The sequence below is a fragment of the Meleagris gallopavo genome, chromosome 1 (assembly GCF_000146605.3).
Source record: "Meleagris gallopavo isolate NT-WF06-2002-E0010 breed Aviagen turkey brand Nicholas breeding stock chromosome 1, Turkey_5.1, whole genome shotgun sequence".
NCBI classification, from domain to species: Eukaryota; Metazoa; Chordata; class Aves; order Galliformes; family Phasianidae; genus Meleagris; species Meleagris gallopavo.
The window spans coordinates 144,346,096-144,356,269 of record NC_015011.2 but is presented as its reverse complement, the minus strand read 5'-3'; positions in this window follow the sequence as shown (position 1 = coordinate 144,356,269).

The window sequence follows — 10,174 nt, the reverse complement described above, 5'->3', positions numbered from 1 at the left end:
TTTAGTAGCAGAACTCCTATTTAGTCTGGTTCTTTACAAAGCGTATTTTGCAGTGAGACAAAATTTGCTATAAAGTATTTTATTGAAATATTAGAGTAGTTTGTTCTGCAAATATTCATCCTAAATGAGCTTGATTTCTATTTAAAAGGTTGATTTAAACTTACGAATAAAATTTTTTAAGTGTAAGAATTCAAATACTCTTTACATTTGAAATACTTTGTGAGACATGCACTGTAAATTTTTTTTAACACGATTTTAGAAGAAGTTGCATTAATTGAAGCTGTTATTTGCCCCCAAATAAATGCCAACTGCTCTCATACTCCCCATCCTCAACAGGATGGGAAGAAGTAAATGGAAAAGCTTGTTCCTCAAGAGAAGAACAGGGAACTCACCAGTTAATGTAACTGGCAAAACTAGCCAAAAGTGTGGAAAATTGATACAATTTATTGCTGGTTAAAAATAGAGTAGGATGGTGAAAAACAAAGACAAAACTAAAAACATCTTCTCCTGGTCCCTCCCTTCTTCACGAATTTGACTAATTCATTCCTGACTCTTCTGTCTCCTCTCCCATCAAGTGGCACAGAGGAATGGTGAATGGGGATTGTGGTCAGTTCCTAACAATTCCTCTCTGCCATTCATTCGCTCTTTCTCTCTCTCCCCAAGCACAAGGCCCCTCCCATGGAGACCTGTTCCCTTCCCCAGACTTGCTCCGTCTTGGGTCTATACTGTAGTCTGTAGTCTAGGAAAAGTCAGCTCCAACATGGGAGCCACAGTTTGCTTCTGCATGGGATATCCATGGTCTGCAGCTTCCTGCAGCCACCTGCTGCTGCATGAGGTCCTCCACAGGCTGCAGTGGAAATATCTGCTTCAGTGTTTCCTTCTCCATGGAAAATCATTGTTCCAGGCACAGGAGCACCTTCTCCCCCTCCTTCTTCTTCAACCTTGAGGTCTGCAGAATTGCTTCCCTTATACATTTTCTCACTGCTCTCTCTCACAGCAGCTACACAGTACTTCTTACCCTTTCTTCAGTATATTTCCCCAAGGTGCTCACACATGGCTGCTGGGCCCAGCTGAGCTCTGCACTGGAGCCCTTAAAGCCAGCTGTATCCTGCATGCGGCAGCTCCACCCACACTTCACAGAGGAGCCGTGCAGGCCCCACTGTCAGCTCCTTGCCATGGAAACCCAATACACCATCCTAATATCCTCCACTGAAATCAGTATTCTTATTATACTAAAATAGTAAAGTTAGAGGAATAGTCCTCTATTCATCTTCTGACATACTTGCAAGAATATATTTCTAAAGAATGTGAAGTGTAGATTTTGCTGTAAAAAAAGACTTAAAAAGATTTAAATAAAGCAAGAAATTTCTCTCTAATCAAAAGGGAAAATCAAATTAATAGTTCTAACTTATGAAATCTGATAAATATCGCAAAACCTTCACATAGCTTCACTGACAGTCTCTTCACAGTAGAGGCTCAGCAATTAAACATCAACAAAAATTTGAGAAGCAGCTTACTGTTTCCATTAATACTAATTAAATGTCAGATGTAGTCTGTCAATATCATGAAAACATAAGCAAAATTCTTTGTATGCAAGCACACTCATTAAAAAGGAAAAATAAAAATAAAAAGAGTGGAGCAGTAACTGGAATTACAGTAGGTACCATTAAGATCTACGTGGCACCTGGAAACATGCTCTCACCAGTACCATGGAAATTACTGAGTGAGCAGTTCCTCTAGGCTGATGTAATATGGGAATAAGCAAGATGCCTTCCCTGTGTGCACGTCCCCATATTAATGTTTGAAAATTAGTACTTTCTCCACTTTAATTTGTTGGGTGTGGATTTGATACAGCAGCAGAAATCATTTTGAAGATAATGACATTTCTTTAAGTTGAAAAAAATATTGTAATGTATTTTTTTATGTCAGTCCAATCTCCACAGCTTTGGTAAGCACACTACTGAGTGAACTCATACTTTGTTAACACCAAACAATACACATGGAACTGTCATTATAAATACTATGACCATCTACAAAACAGGATGCCATAGGAAACAGGCTTCTTTAGCATCTGTGATCATAAAACATTTTTCTTTGTGATGCATGCAAAGCTCACTGTGCAAGGCTATGGCATCTAAAATGAACACATTAGGAAAACACACTACAGAAATGTATTGTAGCAGCATTTAAGTGGTATGCAGTCACTTTCTGAGAGAAGAAAGTTGATGCCCATGGACTTTCTGTACTGAAAAGCAATACATCCTTTTTGAGCATATTGAATGTTTCCTATTTGAGACAGGTTATTTCCTTCTATTTGCAGTTCTGGGAAATCCTCCAAGTCAGTGGTCTGTAAACAGCAGTACAGAGCAAGTTATTTGCTGCAGGTATCATCATAATTTGTTTTCCTTGTCAGTCTATACAATAAGCAATACATTCTGCAGATGCAAGAAGTTTCAGTCTAGAAAGCAATCTGTTGCTCTGAAACCTTACAAACAAAAATCCCATTTTATCTATGAGGGCTTTTTGTTGCCTAAAGGAGTAATCTGCCTAGTCTTCTGCTCCCTGCAAATGTAGAAAATTCTATAATAGCAGCATAGTATGACATATTAAACTATTTTTCTCTCCTGCAGTGTGCGTGTGAAATCTACATGGATAACAGAATTCATATGTGAAACTGTATCATACCTTTTAAGCGTGCACATTTTGCTCAGCAAAGCCCTGGGAGCCAGCTAGCACATAGCAGGAAAAGGAGAGCCAAACAGGAAGCATGTAAATTATATGAAACCTCAGCAAAACTATTCACCACTATGAATTAAAGTGGTCAGAAATAGGCTGAGCTATGCCATTTGTCATTTTGTTTTCATTTCAAGAGATAATACAGGTGAATGTTTCCTAGCAGAGTTATTTCTTAGATGTGAAAATACTCCAGGAAGAGAAATATTAATTTGTTCTGTATTTAACTGATTGCTATGTTGTCAAAGGAAAATCAACCAAACAACAATAACAAAAATAAATAATTCTAAGTAATTTCAAAAATAAGCATATAATAGAAAAAAAAAAGCAACATTCAAATAAGAAAGCTCATGAAGATTCGTTATATACATAATAAATCATGTGTTTCATAGTAATATGGTGGAAAAGATTTGTATATCCCTTTACAAGGAAGATTAGTTGCTACTTCTGTGACTTTTCAGATTTTATCTTTAAAATGTATTACCAAACCACTTCATTATACAGGTGATGCAGTTTCACTTAAATTTACTATAATGCATCCATTTCTTTAATTGACTTTTCAGGGCCATACATCTTAAAAATAATTTTATCTCAAAACCAGCACATTTCCCAGCTTCTTATTGCTCATAATTTTTTCCTCCTTTGCCCTTAGCCCTTCCCTGTTTCTGACAGGCCTTTAAAAGTAGGCAGATGAAGGTTTTTAGAAAGATCTAGTCATTGCCATTCTGACAATGATCCAAGTGAATTTCTTTGAAAACTTCATTATCTCCATTCCCCCAGATAAAACTTTCTAGAAAAAAAATGGAAGTACTTCTTTTTCCTACTCTCCAGCTGTGTGAAGTGCTGTTCTGGTACTAGGACATTGATGAGGCACCTCTGCTTCCTCTTTTCCCCGTATCTTTTTTTGTCTTGGGGACTAGTTCAGCTTGATCTACAGACTGTCTTACTTCACCAATGTAAAAAGCTGCAGGAGAAAACAAACGATGGAACAAATCTTTAAAACACTTTTAGAGGTGGACCTGTTATCTGTAATTTCTTGAACTCAGTAACTAGACCCCATGTTTTTATTTATGATAATGTTTTGGTTAGAAACTTTATTTCTTGTAACTTACTTGTCACTTCAGTTGTAACAGGTAATCACTTCTTACATCTAGTGTTAGCCAACATCTGAATTACCACATAAAATTTCTCAAAAGTACACTGGTCCATAATCCAGACTGTGCAAACCACAAAGTTTTTTGGGGTCTGAAGACTTCAGACGAAAGTTTGGTAAGTCTTTTTTTTTTGCCTGTTGCTGGGATATATAACTGTAATGGAGAAGCACTCTATTCTCCTCCCATACTGCTTAAAGAACTCTTTTCCCAGATCCAATCTCCTGTTAGCAACCTCTTGTTTTTGTTTCCTGCCCACTTAATTTCCCTCCTCAGTTTCTTTTCTGCATTCTTGAAAATGTTCACGATTTTTACCTCATTGCATAGTTTCACTCTCTTACTCATCATTTCTTTTAATGGATTTCTGTCCTGTGTGTTTCCCATGGATATGTAGGTCTGGGACAGTGGAAGCTCAGCTTGAACACAAAAATATTTCTCAGCCAGTCATAGCTGTAACAGAAAAAAAAACAAAAACCTAGCTTTAAACATCTGAATTAAGATGTTGGAGTTTGATAATAACTATTCATGCAGGCAAGTGAGAGAGAAAATGTATTATAGCCACTGCCAAAAATTTGCTTTTATTGTGATGGGAGATAGGGAGGTATTTTAAAGTGTAAATAATGGGTGGATGTGAAAAAATCATTGAGATAAGGTTGGATAATATTGGAAGATGTTATAAAGTTTGATTTCCCTTACCCTAAAGCCACAGATAGGTAAACTGCAATTTTCCTGGTTAACTCAGCTGCTTTGTTCTGATTCTGCCTTGCAAAAGATCTTGTCTCTCATATCTATACAATATTTGTTTGAGCACTAATGTCAAAGCACACGTCTATCCAAACTAAAAATTGCAGTACAATAGTATTCAGCTTTCCTGATAAGTCTTATGCTAATTTTGAATAGTTAGATAACACCAAGACCAGGAGCATGACATTCAAGCATATAATGAATGCACTTCAGGAAGTGCTTTTATTCATTACGATAATTTGACCCATTCTGTCTGTTCCATTTCCACTTTCCATGTGACTGTTGCTGTCTTCTATTTTATCCTTCACTAGACGTCCTTTTCTAAACCTTTGCTCCTCTGTGCCACAGTTCAACACTTTTTTCCTAGTTCTCAGCTTTTCCCCATTCTTCTGTTTAAGAACTCCTTTAGAACCTTTTTGAAGCCTTGTTTGAAGTGTCAGCCATATGGTTTCCTCATGGTTCATCTGCAGTTAGTCCTCTGCCTGTAACTGCTCCCTTCATTTCTGAAGTGTCATCAGTTCTTGATTAATCTGAATGTTTTTGACATGCATTGCTTCTTCACTAGCCTGAGCTGCAGCCAGTGGAGAGCAGCCTGAGGTGGGGAATGAGGGCTGAGACAGCTTCTACCTGTGAGGCCCATATGGAGCAGTGCCTGAAGAGTGAGCCCTGTGGGACAGAGCCGTGTTTGAGCAGTGCTGGGAGAACTGCAGCCTTTGGGAAGCCCACACAGGATCCAGTCAGGAAGGATGTCATCCTATAGAAGGGACCTATTGTGGAGTAGGGGCAGAGAATGTTTTCCATTTGCTTTTAGTTTCTCACTGCTTTGGTCTGCTAGTATTGGCAATAAATGCATTAATCTCCCTATGCTTTGTCTGTTTTGCCCATGATGGTAATTGGTGAGGGATCTCTGTGTCCTTATCTCAACTCTCCCCCAGTTCTTTTGAGAAAGAGTGAGGGAGCAGTGTGGTGTTTACCTGTCCATCAGAGTGGAACCGCTACAAAAAACACTACAAAAAGAGATGTTTGCAGTGAAGTTCTATGCTATCTGACCATTGTAAAAGGACTGTCAGATAAACCAGAATATTAACAGCAAAATACTTAAGATTCTTTTTAATGAAGAGTTGTTCACACACAGTTCTAAGTATTCAGTCAATGGGGCTGAGATTGGAAAGAATATGGGGTTTTCAAGTCTATTAAGATAAAAACAGCTGCAAAAATGCTAGGACACTCCAATCGTCATATTTTCTTCTAAATTCAGTATCATGATGAAAAAAAAAAAAAGTACTGACAGTCACTTAAAAATTGATGCTGGAATAATGAAAATAAAAATAATAAAACTGACAAAATCCTTAACTATCGAGGACCAGATAGTTACCACATATCATAGGGACTGCATTTCTTGAGGAATTTTCAGAGATCAGAGTTAGGATTTAGCAGTACAGACATCTCCACTGTGTTTATGGATATTGTTGTCATAATCCAGGAACAGACTCATCTGTTTTGGCAGTTCTGGGGCACTTAATTGGTCAAGTTGTACATTAAATGTGTCTTTTTCTCACAGCTGGCTGAAGTCATAGTCTGCAGATGTTGCAAACACATTTGTGATTTGCTGTCTGAAATATAGAAGTAGTATAGAACTCAATAGTAGTCTGTTTGATATATCCTGAGAGACTGTATGTGAAGAAGTCACCTTAAAGAACATCATTTGCAAGAAAATAATTTTCATGCACATCAGTGAGAATTTTTGTATCTTCTTAAGCTGGAGGACAACTCTTGAGTTACAAGCTTTTAGGGACAGAAGTCCATTCAAGAAATGAGGTATGAATAAACTGAGGAAGTAATGAGTTTTGGGACATTTTGAGTAAGTTTTATTTGGACTTTTTAAAAAGAAGAAAAAATATTTGTCTTAGGTGACACAACTGGAAAAAAACTTTTTTACTTAATCTGCTTTTAACTGCCTTATTTGGTTTCCTATTACAATTTCTATTTTTTTTTTCCCTAATACTGTTTTTCAAGAGGGAAAAAAAATATTACTGAAATACAAATCAATATTTTTCTTAAAAAGAACTAAATTAAAAGTTTAGTAATTGAAAAATGAGATTAAGTAAGAAGCTGTGAATATTTGCAGTACTGCACTACCTTTATTGGATATTTCTATAATAGATTGTATTCAAACCTTTTCCCCAGGCTGCTGTCTTTACTGATATTTCTGTATTCTGTTTTAAATGAGACATAATTCAAGATTGCTAATTTTAACAAATTTGCAGGTCATGACTCCAACTTACAATTAGTTGCATGTCACAATGATTTTTTTTTTTTAATGTGTGTTTTTGTTCTTAATTTCAAAATAGCAGTAGCCTGCATTTTCTTGAAAATTTCAGAACTTTTATTTGAAAACAACATGGGGGAGGGGGAGTTTATATATATATAAACTTATGTTAATGAGAAACACTCATTAACTGGTATATTGCACTCCACTGGTATATTGCACGTGATGCTAATGCTGCACTAAAGTAGTATAAAAATTGCCCAGAATGTCAGGATATCTTCCAGTCCTTTTGAAATTCAGATTACTAATTTTCTTTAATGTGCTGTGAATTATACATCTTTTTTTGTTGTTGTTGTTGTTGACGTTTTCTGCATACCTTAATGATCTGTTCTTTGTGTTCTGCCAGTTTTCCTGACTATTCAATTCACACTCAGATTTTCTTAACTGCTGATCCTGCACAGGTCCAACCCTTAATTATGTAGTCTAGATATGTTGGATGTAGCACCTATGTTTACTTCATGCACCAGGTATAACATTTTACACCTTAAATGGTGAAAACTGATAGTAACAAGTAGTCTATATTCTTTACCTCTACAAACAGACTTCTGTCAGAAGAGTGCAATTGGAGGGATGACATGCTGCTCCTCCTGTGGTACTAGTAGGTAAATCCTTCAAAGCATCCTCAGTTTTGCAATTGTGAGCGATGGAGAAGAAAAGTGAAAGAAGTCTTTCATAAGAACCTAGAAGGAATAGGGCATAGGATTCTGAAAAATGATATATAGATATATTTGAATCAACAATTGGAATAAATTGTTTTTCATCTTTAGTATTCTTAGATTGTGTTAATATCAAAAAGTCTCTGAAAAAAGTCTTCAGAAATTTTTTAGCAGTTTTAAACTATTGTCATACCAGAAAAGAAGTCTTATTCAGTTTGGTTGTTGTTTTGCTACTAAATAATTGAGTTTCAAGGATATATTTTGTATTACTTTTTAAAAGTGTTACAAACTTTTTTTTTCTGATTTATGAGACATAAGTCTGCTTATAGGGACCAATACTACAAATAACAGGAAATTATTTTTATTATTACTTATTTCTGGAATTTCTAGCTAAAACCTAGCTTTCCTGGCTATCATCCAGAAGGCATGCTAGTATTGTAGTGCTCACCAACGCAGAGCAGATCTTCGAAGAATGGTTAAGCTTGGAGGCTGCCTGACCTGCAGCGACCATGCTCTGCTCGAGTTTGTAATCTCAAAGGATGTGGGCCTGGTAAAGGGTAGAGTCAGGACCCTGAACTTCAGGAGACCGAACTTTGGGCTGTTTAAGGAATTGTTGGATAAGAATCTCTGGAAAACTGTCCTTAGGAACAAAGGAATGGAACAGAGTTGGCAGCACTTTAAGGTTGCCTTTCTGAGGGTACAAAAGCTTTCCGTCCCTCAGTAGAGGAAATCAACCAGAGAAGGCTGGAAAACAACATGGCTCAGCAAGGATCTACTTGTCAGACAGAGAAAACAAGGAAAAGTATAAGCAGTGGAAGAAGAAATGTGTGGATTGGAAAGAATATAGCGATGCTCTCTGAATCTGCAGAGATGAAATCTGGAAAGCCAAGACAGGAGTGGAATTAAACTTGGAAAGAGATTTGAACAGTAGCAAAGTGGGATTATTTAGATACATTGGTCGTAAGAGAGAGGCAAATGAGATATGATAAATGAGAAGGGAGAAATGGCTTCAAGAGAAATGGAGCTGAGGTACTCAATTAATTCTTTGCCTTTCCCAGGTCTCTGTTGTCCTTGAACCTCTAGACAAGGTTTGGTGGAGAAAAATTCTTCCTATTCTAAGAGCAGAGCAAGTCAGAAATCACCTCATGGGTTTGAATGTGTAAAAGTCTATTGGGCTTGATGACGTGCATCCCAGGTTTCTGAAGGAACAGGCTGATGTGGTTGCCATCCATCATATTTGAAAAGTCATGGCTGCAAGCAAAATCCCTAGTGACTGGAAAAAGGGAAACTTCACTTCCATTTTTAAGGAAGGGAGAAAGGAAGACCTGGGGAACTACAATCCAGTGAGCCTCACCTCCATGCCTGGGAAAATCATGGAGTAGGTCATCGTGGAAGAGATGCTGAGGATCATGTGAGATGAGAAAGTGATCCAAAACAGCCAGAATGACTTTACCAAGAGCAAATCTTGCTTGGCCAATCTGGTAGCATTCTGTGATGGAGTGACAGCATTGGTGGACAAAGGAAAAATTTGCTCCTTACCATCTTTATCAGTGACATCGATGACGGAATCAAGTACACCCTCAGAAAGTTTGCTGATGACACCGAGCTGAGTGGTGTGGTTGACATGGTAGAAGGAAGGGATGCCATTCAGAGGGACCTCAACAGGCTTGAAAGGCGGGCCCAGGTGAACCTCATGAGGTTCAACATAGCAAAGGTTTTGCAATTGGACCAGAAGAAAGGAACGGTCCTTGAGAGCAGTCCTACAGAGAAGGACCTGGGGGTCTTGATGGATGAAAAGCTTAACATGAGCCAGCAGTGTGCTCTTGCAGCTTGGAAAGCAAATGGTATCCTGGGCTCCATCAGAAGAGGGGTGACCAGCAGGGACAAGGAGGTGATTGTCCCCCTCTGCTCTGCTCTTGTGAGGTCCCATCTGGAGTGCTGCATCCAGTTCTGGAGCCCTGAGTACAAGAAAGACAGAGAGCTGTTGGAGAGGGTACAGAGGAGACCCCCAAAGATGATCAGGGGGCTGGAGCACCTCTTCTATGAAGACAAGCTGAGGGAGCTGGGCTTGTTCAGCCCGGAGAAAAGAAGGCTGCAGGGTGACAAAAGAAGGGACCTGGACAGGATTGAAAAGTGGGCACATAAGAAGCACAACGTGTTGTACTTAGATTGTGGCAATTGTGTATGCCTACGGACTGGGAGAAGAACTTCAGAACAGCTCTGCAGAGAAGAACTTAAGGGTCCTGATGAATGAAAAGTCTGACATGAGCCACTAGTGTGTGCTGGTGGCCCAGAACATCAACATATCCTGGACTGCATCAGAAGAGGGGTGGCTAGAAGGGAGATAGCAATGATTGTCCCTGTCAGCTCTGCCCCTTTAGGGCCATATCTGGAGTGCCTTCAGGCCTATGGCCTCCAGCACAAGAAAGATGTGGAACTGTTGAAGGGTGTGCAGAAGTGGGCCACAAAGACGTTCTAAGGGCTGGAGCACCTCTCCTATGAAGAAAGGCTGAGAAAGATGGGATTATTTAATTTAGGGAAGAGAAGACTTCAGGGAGACC